Consider the following 22,669-nt stretch of genomic DNA (forward strand, 5'->3'; position numbering starts at 1 on the left):
CGCGCCCTGAGCAACCAGCCGGTCGCAGTGGGCCCCCCAGCCCGAGTGGCTGGCATGCGAGGTGACTAGGACTGGCTGTGGAGGAGAAATCGGGTGGAATTTGAGGAGGTTTTTCCGGTGAGTCCACCACCATAACGATGACCTCATCCTGTGGGAAATCCTGATCGTTTGACACAGGCTGACCCCGTTCCATTCGTGTAGAAATCCCAATTGAAATCCTCTTAGTTGCCAGTGGGCCCACCTCACCATCGGAATGGTGGATGAGAGTGTCCCAATCAGACTGAGGCATCTTGACGCTGGCGTTTGACAGGCGGATATCATGTGTAAGGCTTTTAGCCGAACGCTCTCCACCTTACCCTCTGGGAGTGAGACGGTATTTCTTGCAGTGTTCAGGAGAGCCCCCAGAAAGACCATGGATTTTGTTGGGACAAGCTGTGACTAGGGTTGCCACCCGTACGGTTTTCACCCGGACAGTACGGGTTTTCGGATCCTGTGTACGGGTGGGAGGCGGGCTCCCACCCGTACACAGGATTCAAACGGCAGACTTGCTCACCTGGCGGCGGGTGGTGAGCGGCGGGCGGTGAGCGCCGGGCAGCGAGCGGTGAGCGGCGGGCAGTGAGCGCCGAGAAGGTGGCAACCCTAGCTGTGACTTGTGGTCGTTCACCAGCCACCCAAATCGTTGGAGCGTGGATAGGAGAGTCCGTTGGTGATTGATTAACACCTCCTTGTCCTGGGCGAGAAGGATGATATCGTCCAGATAGTGATTCACTCTGAGGCCTTGCTCTCGAAGAAGTGCGATGACCGGAAGGATAACCTTGGTGAATGTCCTGGGAGCTGTACAGATTCCGAAAGGGAAGCCATTGTGTGCTGCCATGATGCACCAGGAAAGGAAAATTACCGATAGGTAAGTATACAATTTTCCGATATATTACTAAAACCAGTATTTTTGTATGTCAGAAGGCAGAGCTGTCTGCTCTTTTCACTGCCACCAACGTAAGGGTTGCTAGCGTAAGGCTTGAAGCAAAATCAGAGACTCTGAGAATAAATTAAACTGCAAAAGTTACCAACTGATTATATATTTAATGATTCTAAATATTTTATGACCACTTCTCCAGTCAAGTATCCCAATTAAAGGAATTTTACTGTCAAAAAATGAATACCTGCTAAAATTCTTAAAAGCATAGAGAACAAAAAATAACTTATTATTAATGTATTTTTATGTATTTTGAATTAACTTTTTCTTACCTTTTTTTACCAACTTTTTTTGTAACTTTGTTAAAGTGATTTAAGCTTTTTTTTTTTTATTCACCAGAGGAGATCCACAGTTACTTAAAGGAGAACTATGGGGTTAGGGCTTTTCCCCATAGTTCTCCTAAGGGTAACGGGAGGACACAAACTAGCGTCCTCCCGTCACCCTAAGCTCAGTATACCGCGAGCTACAGCTCGCGGTATACTGAGACGCCGCAGCCGAAAACGGATCCCGACAATTATGTCTGGATCCACCCAGCTGCATGAGTGAAAGCTGGCTCTGCATATCTAGATACCGAGCCAGCTGTACCCGCCCCTCCCCCGTCCGTTCCGCCAGTCAGCGCTGGAGGATCGGACAGGGGAGGGGGGAATCCAGTCCCTCCCCTGTCATGGCTCTCTGCCAGCACAGGATCGAGAAGTGAGCGAGCGCCGGTATGTGTTCGCTCACTTCCCAATCTACTGAGCTGACGTGACAGTTTCATTGTCACAGGTCGGCTCAGATTATGAGGCTGAGTGAAAATCACTTGCCTCATAATTCTCCTTTTAATATGCTTTTTTTTTAAATTCTGCCCCATTTCATTAATTTTCTTCAGGTCATATATTGTTATCAGCCATCCGCCCTTTTTTTAGGCGTCTCCTTTGCTTCACAGCATGCAATGGAAACAGCCGTGCATGCACACTCCAGGCCAGGAACTGAGCAGAGCTGTGTGCGTCCACTAAATCACACAGCTCTCAACAAGCCACGCTTCTGTTCCCGCCTCCCCGCAGTTTGACAGGCAGGTGCAGCAGCCTATCACTGCCCTAGCCTCAGAGGCCTCAGGATCCCTCCTCTCAATCCAGAACATTGGGGAAGCAGATTGTCTGGGAGCTAGCGGTGGTGAAGGTGGACCATAGGTAAGTGTTTGGAGGTGGGGTGCATGGAAAGGTAGCGGGGTGTTTTTTACCTTAATGCAGAGAATGCATTAAGGTAGAACACGATTGCCTTTAATAACAGTTTCAATTATACTTTGAAATACCCTCCTATTACCAAGCACTGGCACAGGGGGGCTGATTTATAACAACTTTGCACATCATATAGCTTGGTGAACACCATTCTAGAGCCGTTAGATGGAGCTGAGGAGCATTGGAAATTCCTATGCTCCCTGACTCCATCTAGTATCAGTAATGCCGTGTGAACAGCATTTGCATAGCTTATAGCAATTATAAATCAGCACTTTAAACAACAATTAGGAAGCTGTTCCAGAGATTATCTGCATTCCTCTACACTTGACCAACACTCCCAAATAATGTATAAATAAACCATAATACATGAACTCCTTCCAAACAGTAAAAAGAGAACTACGGGGTAATCTTTTTATCCCATAGTTCTCTTTAGGGTCATGGGAAGACATATACTAACCTCCTCCGGTGACCCAAAGCTCACTGTATAGCGGGATATTGCCTGTTATATACTGAGAGCGCCACAGCTGGGACAGATCCCAACAATACTGTCGAGATCCACCCAGCTGACTGATTGACAGCAGGCTCTGACTATCTAGAGGCAGAGCCGGCCATGCCCGCCCCCTCCTCCAGTCAGCGCTGGAGGATCGGAGACGGGAGGGGGGATCCCTGCGGGGGGCCGTGAGTGACAGTCAGCGCTCTCTGCAGGGAGATGATCGGAAAGTGAGCGAGCGACTGTATGTGTTCGATTACTTCCTGATCAATAGAGCCGACCTGTGATAGCTTCTTTGTCACAGGTCGGCTCTAACTATGAGGATGAGTGGAAATCGATCACCTTATAGTTCTCCTTTAACCCTACGCAGACTTAGTCATATAGAGTTCTATGACTAAGCCTGTGTAGAGTGAAATGTGTCAGTAGGGGCAAGTGAAGGCAGGAGTATGGGGCACATATGGAGTCTCAATAAGGTTGATTTTACACAGTGATGTCATCGGTGTGTGGCTGACCAGGACTCTGGGACTTTCATGCATGTTAACACACAACATAATGTTCGATGCAACGCACAATATTATGACTATATAATAGACTAATATGGTGAGTCGCCACCTGGATATAGCTAAGCAAATAGGTCAGAGCCTTTCATTGGATACGTGTTATGATCTGGGGTTGCTTCAGTTGGTGAGGTCTAGATTCAGCAACAATATGTCCTCAGAAAATGAGGCCAGCTGCTACCTGAAGATACTGAATGACCAGGTTTGGATTGTTTCTTCCCTGATGGCACATTGGGCATATTCCAAGATGACAATGCCAGGGTTCAGCGGGCTCAGATTGTGATGAGTGGTTCAGGGAGCATGAGACATCATTGTCACACATGGATTGGCACCACAGAGTCCAGACCTTAACCCCATTGAGAATCTTTGGGATGTGCTGGAGAAGACTTCACGCAGTGCTCCGACTCTCCCATCATCACTACAGGATCTTGGTGAAAAATTAATGTAACTCTGGATGGAAATAAATGTTGTGACATTGCATAAGATTATCGAAACGATGCCACGGCGAATGTGTGCCGTAATCAAAGCTAAAGGCGGTCCAATTAAGTATTACAGTGTGGGACTTGTTATTGGCCAGGCAGTGTATAATGAGTATAAAATAGACTGCGGAATATAATGGAGAGCAGAGAGTGATATCCCTTGTCTGTTATAGATCAGCCCCTAATATTTTCCCATTATACCACCTTAATCTAAAATCTGGTCATTAATGATAGCGTCTGAAACGTTAACAAGCACTCCAGTACCGGCTAGTCGTTCCTCTTTATGGCTCTCTAACCTTGCAGCATGGAAGATACAGCCGGATGAGTGTTTTGCATTTCATACATAATATTACCATTCGAGCAGTTCCTGTGATGTGTATTTATTTCTGCCCCTCGTAAATATATGTGTTTGCTGGTCTTCAATAAGGAGAACGAGGTCATCATTTCAATCCATACCTCTTGTATACAACCCCACCGTTCTCATACATTGTACATCCTCTGTTTGCTTGTTGCCATACTCGTACAGCTGTGTCATTGGCTTGAAATTGAAACTAGAGATTGGTTTGTTACAGTGTGTCACACGTGGCGTGAGCTTTTCCTGGTCCTTTGACATGATTATACACAGTAGTGTAGAGATTCGAATTTAGGTTCATTTTCCGGTGTTCAAATTCAATTACATTTATGGAAATTCAAAGTGCATTGAAGTCAATGGGAGACCATTTCAGGTGGTCAATTTTGGCCCTTTCCGGGGCAACTAGACAGGCTATTGTTACCCAAATGAAATGGGACGTCCAGGGAAGGGACACCAGTGACACCACTGACACAGGAGTATTTTTTACTTCCAGCGATACTACCGATGCAAGGGTGACACAGGGGCATTTTTCCTTCCAGTGACACCAGTGACGCAGGGGTATTTTTTCCTTCCAGTGACACTACTGACGCACGGGTGATGCAGGGACACATGGGCATGTTTTTATTCCAGTGACACCATTGACGCAGAGGTTTTTTTTCTTCCAGTGACACCCCCAGCGTGGGTTTTTTTTTCCTTCCAGTGACACCACTTATGCATTGGAACTTTTTCCTTCCAGTGACACTACTGATGCATGGGTGATGCAGGGACACAGGGACATGTTTTTCTTCCAATGACGAAGGGGATATTTTTTCCTTCCAGTTACACCAATGACGCAAGAGTGGCACAGTGACACAGGGGCATTTTTTCCTTCCAGTGACACCACTCATGCATAGCTATTTTTTCCTTCCAATGACACTACCAACGCAAGGGTGACACCAGGGCATGTTTTTCTTCCAGTGACGCCACCAACACACTGTTTTTTTTTCCTTCCTGTGATGCCAATGACGCAGGGGATTTTTTTCCTTCCAGTGACACCACTAACACAGAGATATTTTTTCCTTCCGCCGCACACCTTTTTGTTTTGATGAACCTGGAATGTATTTGGCTGATTTAATCTGAAAGTTCAGTTGGGCTTTAATAAAGTTACTGCCCCATATGCACAGTGTTTTATGTTTGTGTCCAGTGCCCACGGCCCATCAGTACAATGCTATAAAATATGTTTCATCATATTTAGAGTTAATTAAAGTCTACGCCCTCATTTTTCTTTTTTATAAGAGATTGCTTTACTTCTACATTTACCATGGAAGCTGACACCTGACCTTTGGAGATGTCTTATCTAAAGGGATCTAAGCAAAAGCTAAATCTGTAATCAGATACAGTAATGTTCTCTAATGTCCGTCCAGCTGAAGGTAATGATTTTAAATCCTTAATGGATTATCCTAAAAGCACAGGGAAGAAGAGAGCTGCATTTAAAGGGAGTGTATAATCTTTACAATGCTGATTAGATAAACATGTCAAAGAGATAAGCTTGAAGTGAATAACCGTATCAGAATATGTTAGAGCTTTAAAAAACCCTTTTCCGGTGTATAATTTGTAAGTAAATATGTACACGGGGGCATTCATATTCCTTCATTACATAGGCAGGGTGTGATTTCTGTTTAGTAGTGCCACACAATGGTTCGGATTACTTCTTACAAGGCAAGTCTGTGAGGCTGATTTACTTAAGGAGTACATTACAATTTGTTTCTTTCAAAAGTGGAGTCCTCCCGGGTCTTCTTCCTTTGAGCCCACTGTCACTCAACAAGTGATGGATGGCACAATCAGACACTGCTGTACCTTGACCTTGGAGTTCAACTTATATCTCTCTGGAAATTTTCCATGGCTCTTTGTCTACCATTCCCACTATCCTTCTGTTCAGTCTGGGGCCGATGCCGAGTATTTGGGTGAGTACCCGTACTTGCCCAAATGCTCTGATACCTTCCCTGATACCGGAACTTCCAGTCAGAGGAAGAATTCCCCTGACCGGCAGTGCCTTAGGGGAACAAGGAGCAAGCTCCCTGGAAAATCAGGAAGCCGGGCGGCGAGTAATGACCCGCCTCCCGAGTTCCTGATTGGCTGGGAAGTCGGCTCCATGCTGATTGGCTGGGAAGCCGGCTTCCTGGTCAATCAGCATCAAGCCGGCGGAACCCATCGTACACTGCATGGGGGGCTTCCATTGGTCGGGCACAGCCGGCGTGGTGGACATCCTGCTACAAAGCTGCCTTTATTTCTGCTGGAGGATTGGCACAGACATGGACGGGGCTTTGCTTGCCATGCACGGAACAGGCCAATCAGAAAGTCGGCTTCCCAACTTAATGCTGATTAGCTGGGAAGCCAGTTTCCCGGCCAATCACAATCAAGCCAGCCAAACAACATAGAGCTAGCTTCCCGAGCAATCAGGAAGCCGGGTGGCATGTCATTACCCGCCGACCGTCTTCCAGGTTGCCCGGGAAGCCGGTTCCACAGTTACATAGTTAGTCAGGTTGAATAAAGACACATGTATTTTTCCATGGCAGCGGAAGCATCGGTATCAGTACTCGGTATCGAGTACTGTTACCGTATGAGTTTATGTCAAATCTTCATAAGACATATGTATATAGTTTTATTTCTTGTTTTAAATAGGTGGGGGTAGCTAGTGGGGAAATACAGTCTTTGTTGTGCTTATCACTGTGGAGGGGAGTGGCAGGCCCAATGAATTGCAAATAGGGTCATTGTTGAGCCCAGGCATGTCCAGATAATCACATAGATGTTCAACTTCAGTATCCTGTTTATCAGGAGCCAAGACCCTTTGATCTAATAACAAGTAGACTGGCCAATCGTAGAGAGGGGTGTGGAGTTGTAAAGAGGGTCTTGGAAACCCTCCAATCTCCAGTAGGCCTTGGGAGGCAACCAATGGGAGACTTGTCATGCATCCCTATGGACACGAGGGGTATATTAATGACTGGAAAAAACAGCTCGCTCTCTTTTTTCACCAGGATGGGGCCTCATGTGACGATTAATGGGTAACTATACATATAATCTTTCCTCCACTTAACTGTATGTCTGTTTGTCTGTTAGATACCAATGTCTGGGTATTTGGCATGTTTAAATCTTTTCTTTGTATGTTGTAGTTAAATAGATTGTTGGTTCATTGTATTTACGTCTTGATACTATATACCAATAAATTCTGTTATTGTGTTGAGCTCAAAAATCTCATGAATGAATCCTTAGAATATTATACCTGTAAGTGTGAATGCTTATATAGCGGTTCATAACTTAAAATAGTAATTCAGGTAACAGTACCGAAAGCAAAATATTGGTACTCATAGTCGATACCGAAAAACCGTTATTGGTGCATCCCTACACTCGTATGGACCTTAACATTTTTAATAATGTTTGCAACTGTAGTCACAGGAACGTGAAGCTGCTTGGAGATGGTCTTGTTGCCTTTAACTTTGACATGCTGGTCTATGATTTTCTTTCTGATCTCCTCAGACAACTTTCTTCTTTTGCTTTCTCTGGTCTATGCTCAGTGTGGTGCCCATGATGACAACAAACAGTGACCACTTTTCTCCATTAAAACAGACTGACTAATAACAAGGTTGAAGGCATGTCTGATACTAATTACAGAAATCAGTTTGAAATATCACCATGATTCAGATATTTATCATCTAGGGGTACCAACACATCTGTCCAGGCCATTGTAGAATATCTTTGTAGAATTAGCAACAATTTAACCCTTTTCACACTTTTTTTGCTTTACTCTATGACACACCACAAGGCCTGAAGGTATACAGCAGACAATTGCTTTTATTTCATTACTTTTCAGGAGGAATGAAGAATTGTTTCAATGAATGAGCTGTGAGGGTACCCACAAATTTGCCCACGTCTTTACATATAGAAATGTGGGACCTCTCATCCACTTTATGAATATTATCTAATTACATTTGGCAAGGCAGTCAGGCTGAAATGTTTTTTGTTAGAATGCTGCTGGCAGTCATGTTCAGAGCATTGAAGAACCAAACAGCATTCAAGATTTCCCGGCAGCTAAATGGCAATGCATGAGGACACCGCATATGTATGGAGAAGAATCACGGAGAAGATCTTAAATTGCAGCTCCATTAAAAGAAATAGACATTAAAAGCACAACTCCGAAAAAACAAATCCTGGTTGCCAAATCAGTTTCTCTTTCCAAAAGTCTCTAACCCCCTAAAAAACCTAAATCAAATGTTGTGATTCTCCAGGTGGCATGCAAATAATTTAGAGGGCAACCCCCCCCCATTCACCAGCATGATTGCTAATTACAACCCACATGTAGTTGCTAATAGGACACAAACATGGTTTTCTAGCAGCTATGGTATAAAGTCACCTTTGCATTACACACAGGTATATGTATATTTCAGGTGCACAAGCGAGCCCCATAAAGACATAGTTTGGTGGAGGCAAGTCCACAGCCCTGACCTCAAACCTACTGAACTTGAATGCCAGTTGTGAGCTAGGTTCTATCATTCAACTTCCTTGCCTGACCTCACCCTACTGAACTGAAACCCCAATTGTAAGCCAGGTCTTCTCCTTCAACTTCCTTGATTGATCTTAACCCTACTGAACTGAAACGTTAACTATAACCCAGGTCTTCTCCTTCAACTTTATTGCCTGACCTTAACCCTACTGAACTGGAGTGCCGACTCTAAGCCAGGTCTTCTCCTTCAATTGCATTGCCTGACCTCCACCCTACTAAACTAGAAAGCCAATTCTGACCCAGGTCTTCCTATTCAACTTTATTGCCTGAGCTCATCCCTATTGAACTGGAATGCCGATTGTCAGCCAGGACTTCTGATTCAACTTCATAGCCTGATCTCAATCCTGCTAAACTGGAAAGTCGATTTTAAGACAGGTCTTCCCATTCGACTTAATTGCCTGACCTCAACCCAACTAAACTGGAACGCCGATTGTGAGCCAGGTCTTCTCCTTCAACTTAATTGCCTGACCTCAACCTTACTAAACAGGAACGCAGATTATGAGCCAGATCTTCTCCTTCAACTTCATTGCTTGACCTTAACCATAATTAACTAGAAAGCCGACTCTGAGCCAGGTCTTCTCATTCAACTTCATTGTCTGACATCAACCCTACTGAACTAGAATACCAGTTGTGAGCCAGCTCTTCTCTTTCAACTTCGATACCTGACTTCCCAGATGCTTTTTGTGGCTGAATGGGCACAAACACACTAAAAAATCCTGGGAGAAGCCTTCCCAGAAGAGTGAAGGCCATTATAACTATAAAGACAGGGCAACTCCATATTACTGCCCATGGTTTTCTGTCCAACAAGCTCATATAAGTGAAATGATCAGTTTCCACAACTTCAGCCACTTAGTGTATTTTACATGAAGGAACAACAGCAAAATATCGCTTTCCTCTTTCACAATCGGGCGTTTTTTGTTTCATGACAGTGTTTCCAGGAATGAACTTCACGGGAACTTTGATAATTTTAAGAATTTTGCTTTCCCAGCACATCCTTTTGTTTTCAAATTACCCAACTGTGCACAGGGCCGGCCTTAGGTCTTTAGGCGCCCTGTGCGAGAAAGCTTTACAGCGCCCCTCAGTGACCACACCCCTCAGTGGCCACACCCTTTAGTGACCACACCCCACACCTCCAATTGACTATGTGACACCCAGTAAATTAAAGTGCGCTCAGAATGAATAGCGCTGAGAAAACTTAATTTGCAGACAGAACAAGAACAAAGCTTTTACACCAAAATGTTTCCCTGGACTTTGACACCATCAAGCAATGTGCTGCTCGGAATGTAATGTACAGCAAGCTGCTGTCAGGATAACTAGGTCAGCTACATTATGCTCTCTGGGTGAAAACGTCCACGGACCATGAAGGTTGGCGAGCCGCTCAGAGGCTTGCTTTGCAGAATTAATGTTTTCAATGGCAAATACATACTGTACATGGGTAGGGTTTATATTTATTGTTTCCAATATAATAGGGGTCAACTGAAAGATCTTTGATTTACTTATTTCTTCATGGTTCACGACTCATGAGCTTTATCTTCAACTCAGCCAGTGTAGTTACTATAAAGGTAATATAAACTCCATCTATGAACTGCTCTTACTGGCCTGTTCAATATACTATTAAAAGCAATTTGTTTTAACTGTTCAATAGGTGTGAAAGCAATACCTTTTGATCCCGCCAAAGCTTCTGTAAGCTGTTAACTTCCTGTTCTCTCAGCATAATTTCCTTTACTGGATTATTATTAGTTACATTGTTCCCAAGTCTCTCTGTGGACTACAAAATACATCTCTGCATCTTATGGGCGATAAGGAGAAGGGGAGGTTTTATATAGGCCTAGCAAACTTCTAGTAGGGTTGACACCTCTCTAGGATGGCCTGGTACCATAGGAAAAGTAGTATATTACTCAGGGGTGTCCCGAGGCCGGGTGTCACCCGGAGCAGAGACTAGGTGACACCCCGCCGTGGCGTCATTGCGAACGCACGGCCATCTAATTGACGCCTGCCGGCGGCCATCTTCGTGATGGACGCCGGCAGAGAGAGGAGGGAACGTTCACCATGCAGGATGAAGTATACCGCCGTGTCCCCTCCTCTCTCCTGACACTGTTGGGCTTTCGGTTCATGACCCAGTGCCCGACTTTTTAGAGAAGGTGACACCAAAATGACTGTCAGTCATTTTGGTGTCACCCCTCCAATTGTAAAACAAATTGAACAAGAGCGCTACAGCTGTCGGTGTGGTAAAGACTCACATTTGGGCTGTTGCCAAATCTTGAGGGTGAAGAAAACCCCACTGGTGTCCTTGTTCGGATGTGAACTGGCAGATGAGGTGGAAACAATGAGTGCCTAGGTGGACCGTGAGCGATGTTGAGAACGGGTGCTGTCCCCTACACGAACTCAGCTGGCCAGGCTGAGCAGTTGCGGCAGACAGACAACACACAGGAGCCGTCAGAGTGTCAGGTGTCTCTGGAGACAGGGCGCTCCTGCGGAGCTGTGAGTCTGCGGTGTCATGCCGTGTAGTCACTACACGGCACGACACCGCTGACTGTCTGAACATATTCAGCAGAAAATACCTGTTCATCTTGCCAGAAATGCAGTGTCCTTGTTTCTTCCTGTGAGCTGCTGCAGTTTTGCCACATGCACTGGAACTGAACGCTGTGGTGTGAACTAGAGCCCACAATACCATTGTAATACATTGGATGCCTTTTTGATGGGTTCCCAAACAGCTCTGCTCTGCATCTGCTCTGCACTTGGTGTGAACAAGCCCTTAATTACTAATCTTCCCATCCCCCATGTAGTGGAGATGAAGGCAGTTTTGCAGTCCAGCCCATATGACAACCATGGCTGCCTCCACAGATACAGTGGAGGAGTGAGCGTAGGAAAAGGAAGTGTGTTAGTTGCATGTTTACCAAATAAAAATAAGGGTGAAAAAGTCTGACAAAAAAGAAAACTAATGCAGTCACCCCATTGAAGGACTGATTAGCTGTGACAGCTTTACATTTTCAGTTTGGGTTTAGATACACTTTAAAACCGAACTCCAGGATTTAGTCAAGAAACCACGAACAGTTTCCACAATCCTCTCTGCACACTTTTTCACCCCTTTATATAAACAACAAAGCACCCAAATACCTTAAAATTAGGCAATATCCATAAAAGCAAAAGACTCACCGCTCCAATTCCACCAGACTACAGATCAATATAGACATCAGGTGCAGGCTGCAGTGTGCTCCCACTCGTCAAACAATATCTCTCCAATCAGCGGCACGAAACCGAGGTCCATAAAAATGTGTAAAAGTTATACACCCCCATAGTATCTCTCCCACTCCAACACCTCTCACGCGTTTCACCCCCTGGGCTTAATTATAGAGTTTATGATTAAGCCCAGGGGGTGAAACGTGTGAGAGGCGTTGGAGTGGGAGAGATACTATAGCATACTATATATCTTGTATTTTGAACTTTGCATGGAATTCACAACAATAAAGTTGGATTTTTATGGACCTCGGTTTCGTACGGCTGATTGGAGAGACCTTAAAATTAGGGATGCACGGATACCGTTTTTTCGGTAGCGCCATCCGCAGTCACTGCGAGCACCCCCCACTACAAGGGACATATCGGTAAGGAGTGCGACAAGGATAGTACTTATTGCCTCCAGGACATGCCACTTTCACAAAGTGGGCTTCTTCCATCAGCCTCAAATCGCCTGCAGCTTCTTCCTCCAGCCTCGAGCTGTCCGCAGCCTCCACCGACCAGGCGCATTTCACTCGGTCCGGCCCCGCCTCCTCTTTCAGCTCTCTAAGGCAAATTAGGCCGCCGAGACGCCCCATGAGCAGCCACCTAATTAGGCAGTCGAGGCTGTCTGATTCTGTGCGCATGGCTTGTCTCACTGATTTGGGGGTGGCATTTTTCGCCGCGCCCCTGCAAAATGCCGCCCACGGCAAACACCGTGTTTGCCTTGCGGTGGATACACCCCTGCTCGATGTGCCTGTAAAATCAACAAAATTAAAATTTGAATTTTTTTTATGTGATTTCTCGCAACCGTCCCCTCTTCCTAGTAACTAGCTTTCCATTGGCTAAAACAAACACACTCCAAGACTGAAAACGCAAAAAAAAAAAAAAAAGCGTGTACAACGAGCAAAAAAAAGTGTGAAAAATTGACCAAAAATGCCGAAGTTCAAGTGTGAATGTGTACTTCATTTTTTTCACAGGAAGAACAGAGGGTGAGAAAAAATAAAGCAACAGAAGATAAATAATAAAGTACACAAAAAAAGGGAAAAAGTAATGGGAATGCAAGGAACGCTAAATAAAATAAACCCCTCCCCCCCTTTTTTTGGCAAAATCAGTAAATTTGGTATTTAATTAATTCCGCTGAAATAACTTCACTCATCCCAATCGGTAATTATCTAGCTCCGCGTGTTCCTTATGTCAGATTCCCGGTTTATATTGCTGTGACGTCTCCGGTCCGTCTCCTAGATGGCAGTATTGTATCGCGTTGCCCTCGTCCTTCCGTGCAGCCGCAATCCGCCTGCTGTATTAATCCATTTCTAGTTGATAGCAGAATGAAGCGCTGTCCTCTAGCATTAGCGCTATTTACTATACAAAGCTCCCTTGGTATCAGCAGATGTTTCTCGCTCGCCCTCTTGCCAACAATATCCAGACTGTATAAAATACGGGATCCTTCCATATTCCCATAATGCGATTGTAATAGGTCTGCATGCAAATGTCAAGAACAAACGCATTTCAGGATGAAAAAGAAAAATAAGCTGGCCGTGTGCGTATTGAAAAGTGGCTGCATTATGGAATGTTATTAAAGATGTGAGAACTGGGAGCAGGAGATCCTCTCGGGGGTTATATTAAAGAGAACCAGTCACCACTGGGCTTACCTGAATATTTAGGGGTCTATTCACAAAGCTGCCAAAGGATCCAGCCGTAGCTTTGGCTGATCCTTCGGCTAGCTTTGGTTCCAGGAGCCCTTCGGGTTCAGGCTACTCACTACAGCCCTTACATCACAGTAAGGCAGCCGAGCGGCTCAGCCAAGCCGAAGGCATTTGCTTCAACTCGACTAAGCCGAAGTGTCAGCCAAAGTGGGGCGAACGGCCACCCGAAGGCTGGCCTTTCGCCCCGCAAATGACAGCTGGGCGGAACCAGCGGTGACGTCACGGCTGGCTCCGCCCAGTTGTAATGACAACTCAGCGTCCCCAAATGACCTGGAGACGCTGAACTGTCATTAAACAAGTTGTTATTCATTGGCCAGGACCTGCTAGAAGACTAACAGGTGCCAGCCAATAGGAAACAGTTGGGCGGAGCTAGCAGTGACAGTTAGCTCCGCCCAACTGTTTCCTATAAATAAAAAAATTAATTATATTTTATTTTTCATAATATCTTTATTTTTTAATTTTTCAATCTATTTACATTTTAAAATTATTTTTTCAACTGTTTTTAATTTTTAATTTATTTTCATTGATTTGCTATTCTGCTCGGTACCACGGAGGTTGTTGTGCCATGCATTGGCGTATATTGACTTCTGGCAGCCCATTTAAAACGAGTGCACAAGAACAAACCATAAAATGAACATGTGCCATTGTATTACGACGTAGCGCATGGCAGTGCAGTGTGGTGTGCTGCACTGCATGTGCGTTGGATCTGCATTGCATTAGTGCATGGGGAGCCATTTAAAGTGAACCAGCTGGAGTAACTCCGCTCATCCAGTCTATTTAGCCCCGTGCATTCCGTACATCAAATTTCTGGTTTATATTGCTGCGACATGTCGGTGTTCATCTCCTAGATGGCAGTCAAAGTGAATGGCACTGCAATGTGCTAACACATGTAACATGCGTTACTGCCCAGAACAAGTGTGTTTCTCCAGCTTTGAACAGCTACATACACAATTGAAGTGCACACATGGCCATTCTTTTTATCTAGCAAGGGATTTGTATTTCCAGGCCTGGGAATAGCACAGTCAAGGTGGGGACCTGTATTTTTCTTGTTGCAGTAAAGCAATATAGCTTGGTCAGTGCCCCCCAACCCCCCATTGCTTGTGGGCCATGCCTCTGTTCTCTCTCCTCCTATCAGCATGTTCTTTATCGGCACATGTACTTTCAGAACACCTGATTGGGTCGTAGCCTTGCCGTTCCCTCTCATGGGCTGAGTGCTCCTCTACAAGAGGCTAATTTAATGAATACATAACTGGACTAATTGGTGCTTGGAGTTCATCTTTAAAAATGATCTGTTCAGGCCTACTTATGAAACCTCAGTCTCCTTATTTAGATTTATATACTATACCTGAGTCTTGACTCTTCAGTTTGAATTAGGGAGTCGAAGATCATTGAATTCTTAGGGAGTGGTTTATAAACATTTGCATAGCGAACACCTATGTGAATGAGAGTTGCAGCAACTCATGGCCACTAGATGGAGCCATGGAGCATAGGAATTTTCTATGATCTTTGGCTCCATCTAGTGGCCATAATGTGCAGCGAATCTCATTCCCGTAGCTGATCGCTTTGAGAACCCTTATAAATCACCCCCTTGATATTGACTGCCTGACCGCCTGGGACTATCTCCCAGTTTGTGAGCGTCTCTACCAGTATAAACTAATGGAATGCTGGCATAGTGTACACTCTTCTGCATTGGGCTCTGTTACTTTATTCAGGAGCGGACACTCAGTAGCTGGAAGACATTATATGCTATTGGTATAAGGTTGGGCAACTGAGAGGGCAGCAACTGTCAGACTTCATGGGTACTCCTAAGACTTGGGACTCCATTGGGTAGTGTTGGGCACTGTTGGCCAACACAGTCGCAATGTAAAGACAAGCCAAAATGCCAGGCCCATAGGGACTGTTCACACCAATGAAAGAAAAAAAAAAAAGTTTTCCTACAAAAATAGGAAAATTAGAAATAAAAGAAAAATATTTTAAAGAAAAGAAAAAATAATAATTAAAAAAACGACGCACGCCGACCCGACCGCACCTGACGAACTCCCGCCTACATAATGAAGCATCTGACAGATGCCTGCAAAATAAAACCAATTGGGCGGAGCTAGCGGTGACATCATCCGTCCAACTGTTTCCTATTGACTGGCACCTGCCAGTGTCTTCTAGCAGGTCCCGGCCAATGAATAACAACTGGGCGCCCAGTTGTTATTGTTTAATGACAAATCAGCGTCCCCAGATCATTTGGGAACGCTGATCCTTCATTACAACTGGGCAGAGCGAAGCGTGAGATCACGGCTGGCTCCGCCCAGCTGTCATTTGCGTGGAGATCGGTGGGCTTCGGCCGACCTTTCTCCACGTTTCGGCTGTGAATGCGGCTCAGCCGAGCCGAAGCATATGGGTTTAGCTCTGCTGCCTTCTGCTGCTGTACGGGCTATTGTGAATAGCCCGTACAGAAGTCCTTCGGTTCGATAATGCATTACAGCACAATAACAGCGTGCCCGCCTGGTGTGAACAGGCCCCCTAACCAAGGATACTCTTATAACCTGCTACACTCAGATTTAGCAGATTTCACACAGTGCTTCTGTACAGTACTGCAGTCTCTTGTCACATGATCCACGCTCTGCAGAAGCTCCCACCTACTGTGTTTAAATGGAAAAATGTTCACAAGAAACTGGAGAGCCCTTTAAATACCCCATCGGGATCCAAGAACACGCACACCGCTATCTGTTTAATGTACAGAAAATAAACATAAGCAACATCTGCTGCCAGCTGTTGACCTCCAGGCCAAGGAATGTGAGGAAGATGGATTTCGGATCTAATGAATTTCATTTACAAAACACTGGAGTCAGGAAGAATCCGAGCGCCTGCTGATTGTGGCGGGCCCAGCGCAGGGGGTTGCCCTTGGCAATTATTGCTGATATGGGAAAATTGCACAACTGTGACCGCGCGGCCGTCCAGGGAGAGAGGAAATTCCTTGTAACCTTTTCTTGACCGAAAAAAAAATCTGTGAAATGTGGATTAGAAATGGGGGCCGAATACTGAACCCGGTCCTCACATTTACAGCTCAGAGGCCATTTTGCGGGGGAGAGGTGCTGTCAGACCAACCTGCAGTACAGAGGTACCCAGAGGGCAATGCACTGATCCTACCCCAAACCCATAAGTACCGGGTTTTCAGACAGTGGATTGGTGGGGTGGCAAAGACAAGGTCAGTATATGCAGGAGGGGCTTTAGGCATTAGGGCCTCATTCACACGAGAAACGGCCGGCACGTACAGCTTCGTGAAGCTCCCGGGAAGGACAGGTGCTTCTTGTGATTAGTACGCAGCCCCAGTCCTTCTCTATGAGAGAACGCCGCCCTACGCTCATCCCAAGTGCAGGTCGGTACGGGTGCGGGTGTTCCGGCTCGGACGCAGACAGGATACATCCTGTCAGCGTACAAGTACGGACAACCGCACCCGCACGGACGTGCAGGGAGGGCGAGCGTAGGGCGGCGTACGGCCGCGTAGTCCCATAGAGAAGGACAGGGGCTGCGTACTAATCACACGCAGCACCTGTCCTTCCCGGGAGCTGCCCGATACGGCCGTGCACGCAGCACGGAGTTATACGTGCCGGCCTTTTCTCATGTGAATGAGCCCCAAAGGGAACATGTCGTTATGCATTGTATGGGCAAAGCACGGGTTCATTTTTAGGAGTGTGCCCAGGCACAATACAAAAAAAAAAATCAGTACATCTCTGCAACACATTATTATTATTATTCAGGATTTATATAGCGCCAACAGTTTGTGCTGCACTTTGTAATATAAGGAGGGCATTACAGTTATAATACAAACCAAGACAAGATGGTAAGAAGGGAAAATGCACATTCCCCCATGTCTTACCCCTTTAAGAATGCTGCAAGTACCAAAAAAAAACAAACTTGTGAATCCTGCCAGAAATCTAGAAACTTCCTGTTTGATCTGACAACATCATACTCAAATCCTACACTCCAATCCCAAACAGCACTGTCAGCTCTACCTATGTTCCCCCTGCTGAGCTACAGAACATCACCTTTCCTCATCTGCATAACATAAAGAAGAAGTTGTTCAGCAATCCAGCAGGAAGAGGAGACGGGGTGACTAAATTGCTTGAGATTTTAGTGCAGAGTTGTCAGCTCACTACAGGAAGTTAGGAGCTCATTGGGTTTCTGGCAGGATCAACAGGTAGTTTTCTATATTTGCAGTGTTTTTAAAGAGACAAACCATGGGGAAATGTGCATGTATTGTAGAGATGTGCGTGTATCCTTCTGCTTTCCAGCTCCCTCGTCAGCTCCTCCCATGCTCGCCTCTAGGACTTCTCTAGAGTCTCTCCCATCCTCTGGAACTCTTTACCCCAACGGCTATCTCCCACTCTGACTGCCTTTAGGCAATCCCTTAAGACTCATCTCTTCAGGGAAGCCTATCCCACCTCAACCTAACCACTGAACCATCACATTCTCAAACAATTCATCCCCACACAGCTCCCTCCTCATGTATCACTTGCCCCTCCCTTTTAGACTGTAAGCCCTCAGGGGCGGGGTCCTCCTTCCCATCTTGTCTTGAATTGTATTGTACATGTAATGTCTTCTTTATATTGTAAAGCGCTGCGCAAACTGTTGGCGCCATATAAATCCTGTATAATAATAATGTACTAAAACACTGTATTTTTTTAATTTTTGGCCATATATAGCCAAAAATAATATTCTTTTGTTGAAAACCTATGGCAGCTTTTTACTTCTGTCTGTGACCTCATTGAAGAGATTTTTCCCTTGCCCTGTGATACCTATAGAAGAAAGGGTGGGAGTGGTTGTCACCAGGACAGGAAACAAATATTGAGTATCCATTATTATTATTATTATTATTATAGAGAATTTATATAGCGCCAACAGTTTGCGCAGCGCTTTACAATATTAGGAAGACATTACAGTTACAATATAAGTCAAGACAATATGGTAAGGAGGGTCCTGCCCATGAGAGCTTACAATCTAAAACGGGAGGGGCGGGGCAAGTGATATAAAAATATTTATATATTTTAGGAAAAAATAAATAAAATAATTTGCAATTTATATTTTTTAAATGTATATTCTTTTAGTCCTGTGGGAACACATAGTTACATACAGTAGTCAGGCTGAAAAAAAAGACCCAAGTCCATCGAGTACATTGCCTGTAGAGAAACACACAAGTGAAATGGTGTTTTTATAGACAAGCCGGGAGTTGTCTGTAATAGAACTACTCACGTACGCCATAAAATAATTGGATTCCGTTGGACCTAGCCATGGATATCGGCGTGCTCATGTGACCCGCGCAGAGCCGGATTCCCGTCACTGCTTCGTGAATGAGGTTTGGGCTTTATGTTATCGGTCTGGAGGCTCTGCAGATAAGGAGGATGAAGCTCACATTAATCAAATGGGACTATGTGGGGGGACCAAACTGTCAGAGAGCCTCTGATTCAGAAAAAAAATAAAATATAATATGGACGGATAATTCGGGGGAATTTCCAGCTCAGACGTCTCGCTTTTCACTTTTCCCAGCAGGTTGAATGCAAAAATACGTACGTGATGAAAAAAATCCATTCTTGCAATGATGAATGTACATTCTTCGCAAGGTGCTTGTGTGTTCCCTGGAATCGTACATCATGGTTTCAGTGTTAGTACCAGAGCTTTGTAGGATGGCAAGCCGGCCCACTTACGTACCTTGAAGTTTACAGTAACTTAGTTCATCACCCATGGTTGAGTACTGTCTGTGATACCTTTCTTTTTATTTGCACTAACAGGTAAAAGAGAACTATGGGGTAACCTTTTTATCCCATAGTTCTCTTTAGGGTCAAGTGACACTAAACTCCGGAGTTAAAGGAGAACTATGAGGTGAGTGCTTTTCACTCACCTCATAGTTCTAGCCGACCTGTGACAATGAGACTGTCACAGGTCGGCTCAGTAGATGGAGGTGAGCAAACACATACCGGCGTTCGCTCACTTCTCGATCCTGTCACAGCTCTCCGCCGTGACAGGGGAGTGGCTGGATTCCCCCCTCCCCGTTCCGATCCTCCAGTGCTGACTGGTGGATCGGATGGGGAGGGGGCGGGTACAGCTGGCTCTGCCTCTAGATAGGCAGAGCCAGCTGTCACTCACACAGCTGGGCGGATCCAGACATAATTGTCGGGATCCGCTTCAGCTGCGGCGGCTCAGTATACCGCGAGCAGTAGCCTGCGGTGTATTGTGGCGGATCAGTATACAGCTCGCGGTATACTGAACCTAGGGTGACGGGAGAACGCTAGTTTGTGTCCTCCCGTTACCCTAAGGAGAACTATGGGGGAAAGCCTTAACCCCATAGTTCTCCTTTAAATCTTAGAGATGTATCCAAATACCTTAACTATCAACAAAAATGTATCTTATTTATGTATCACTCGGCTGTAGATCCTCCAATCATCTCTGAATTGGTGCTGACACTGTCCTTCCTTCTGGAGGGGGTACTTTTGTTCCCCATGATCCCTGTGTGGGAGCAAGCTCGCTCCTGTGATAGACTACAAACTCACATTTAGTTTATTAATTTGTATTGAAGGTATAATCTATCACAGGAGCGAGCTTGGAGCGGTGACTACTTTACAACACACACAGGGACCATGGGGAACACAAGTAGCCCCCCTCCAGAAGGAAGGACAGTGTCGGCACCAATTCAGAGATGATTTGAGGATCTACAGCCGAGTGATACATAAATGACATACAGTATTGTTAATAGTTAGGGAACGTTAATACATTGTGTCGGTATCCTTCAAACCCATGCAAACAGAGCTATCTGACAGCAGTGCGCCTGGCTACCTAAGCACCTTGCTACCAGTGCAACCTTATTTCCGGCATTGTCCAGTTACCAGTGCCACCAGTGTAGCCAATACTCTCTTGTACCATCTGTGATACCTGTGTCATCAGTGCTATTAGTTCTACCTGTTCTACACGCTACAGTCTCTACACAGCCACCTTTACCACTCTCCAGGCACCTACCCTCCTCTGCACCTGTGATTACCTGTTAAGTGACCTGGGGGTAGCTTGCAGTTAAGTCCAGACTTGAGGGCATGCTTGGCAGCTATCCCTTGGACTCCATACTCAGGGAAGTGGTTGTATCAGGGAAAGGGCCTACACCCATGGTTCCTGACAGTGTTGTTGCAAGTGTTGTGCACTTATAAGGTTTTCATCACCCATAAAGACACATTGCATATTACTTAGCTGTCTGGTGCTTGACAATCATTGTTTCCAACCCCAGCCATTTGCGGATTGATTTTTAATATAGCAAGCTGGGGTCATGGCCTGAAGCTGAACTCTTGGCACAAAAAAACTTAAATATATTCCTTAATGCCACAAAGGATATAAATCCACTTAGTGTGCATCAAAAATTCAAATCGATATAACCTTGTAAAAGTAGCTGTAACCTCAATGTGATATACCTAGCCTGTGCAGAGAGCAGAACTGTGACAAGAGACAAGACCAGTCACCCTGCACAAGTAGAGAGGGCAGCAGTGAGCGGTCTTTATTACAGGAGAGGGGTGGAGACAAGACCAGTCACCCTGCACAAGGAGCGAGACCAGCAGTGACCCTGCACAAGGAGAGAGATCAGCAGTGACCGGTCTTTATTACAGGAGGGGGGTGGAGACAAGACCAGTCACCCTGCGCAAGGAGAGAGATCAGCAGTGAGCGGTCTTTATTACAGGAGAGGGGGGGAGACAAGACCAGTCACCCTGCACAAGGAGAGAGACCAGAAGTGACCCTGCACAAGGAGAGAGATCAGCAATGAACGGTCTTTATTACAGGAGGGGGCGGAGACAAGACCAGTCACCCTGCACAAGGAGCGAGAGCAGCAGGGACCGGTGTTTATTACTGGAGGGGGCGGAGACAAGACCAGTCACCCTGCACAAGGAGCGAGAGCAGCAGGGACCGGTGTTTATTACTGGAGGGGGCGGAGACAAGACCAGTCACCCTGCACAAGGAGAGAGAACAGCAGTGACCGGTCTTTATTACAGGAGAGGGCGGAGACAAGACCAATCACCCTGCACAAGGAGCAAGATCAGCAGTGACCGGTCTATTACAGGTGGGGGCGGAGACAAGACCAGTCACCCTGCACAAGGAGCGAGATCAGCAGTGACCGGTGTTTATTACTGGAGGGGGCGGAGACAAGACCAGTCACCCTGCACTAGGAGCGAGATCAGCAGTGACCAGTGTTTATTACTGGAGGGGGCGGAGACAAGACCAGTCACCCTGCACAAGGACAATATTTTCTGATCCCGGAGTTCACCTTTAAAGCCAGCCATCACTCTAGAGGAGATGTTACAATGACAAATAATACGCCAATAACATTGTGCACAGATCTGGAAGAAATACACAAAGCTCACCAAGAGGAAGAATACACATGACTCTTGTATTTGGACAATATCTGCTTTTCTTGGTGCTCGGCTGTAACTCTCCAGCATATAATAAGCACCGGCACATCAGCATTGGGTGGACCGATCCTTTAAACAAGACAACGAGCAATCTGTAAAGTGCAGGGACCCATCACAGCCAGCTCTTCAATGGAGAAGCCTATCTATAGACTATGCAAATATTGATTCCCTGCATTATCCGGTGGCGCGGGCCGGGGGGACCCTTATTAGATAATTAGACTGTATTTCTGGAGGAATCATCTAATCACTAGTCATCTAATGCTTCCGTTCATTTTAATTAAATTACTGCCGTGCTGAATTTTATATCTCATCGCCTACATTTACATATCGCTGTACAAATATGAAAGTATGTAAATTCATTTCATTTAGCCCCGTTAATTAAAAGCTTTTCCCCAAATGTTAATCTAAGTCTGAGGCTGCGGTGTTGTTTTTTTTCCGTGTGCGATTTAAATGAGCCGAAGGATGATTCATGAGCTCGCCGAGGATTCTGGTCTTGATACGCGTTTTGCGGATAAAGCCCGGCAGGTCTGTTTTGCAAATATTAATAAGGTACAAAATGGTCTGTGCTTTTTATATGCCACTGAGACGTCCTGGCACTCCCTCCTCCTGGTTCACTGCAGGCAAAACAGAGCCGGACGGGGACTCGGTGCCATTTAACAGTGTTATGGGCTGAAGCTGAACTCCGGGAAGATGTAAAAGACACAAATGAA

The sequence above is a fragment of the Nanorana parkeri genome, unplaced genomic scaffold, assembly GCF_000935625.1.
Source record: "Nanorana parkeri isolate BGI_ZX_2015 unplaced genomic scaffold, ASM93562v1 scaffold477, whole genome shotgun sequence".
NCBI classification, from domain to species: Eukaryota; Metazoa; Chordata; class Amphibia; order Anura; family Dicroglossidae; genus Nanorana; species Nanorana parkeri.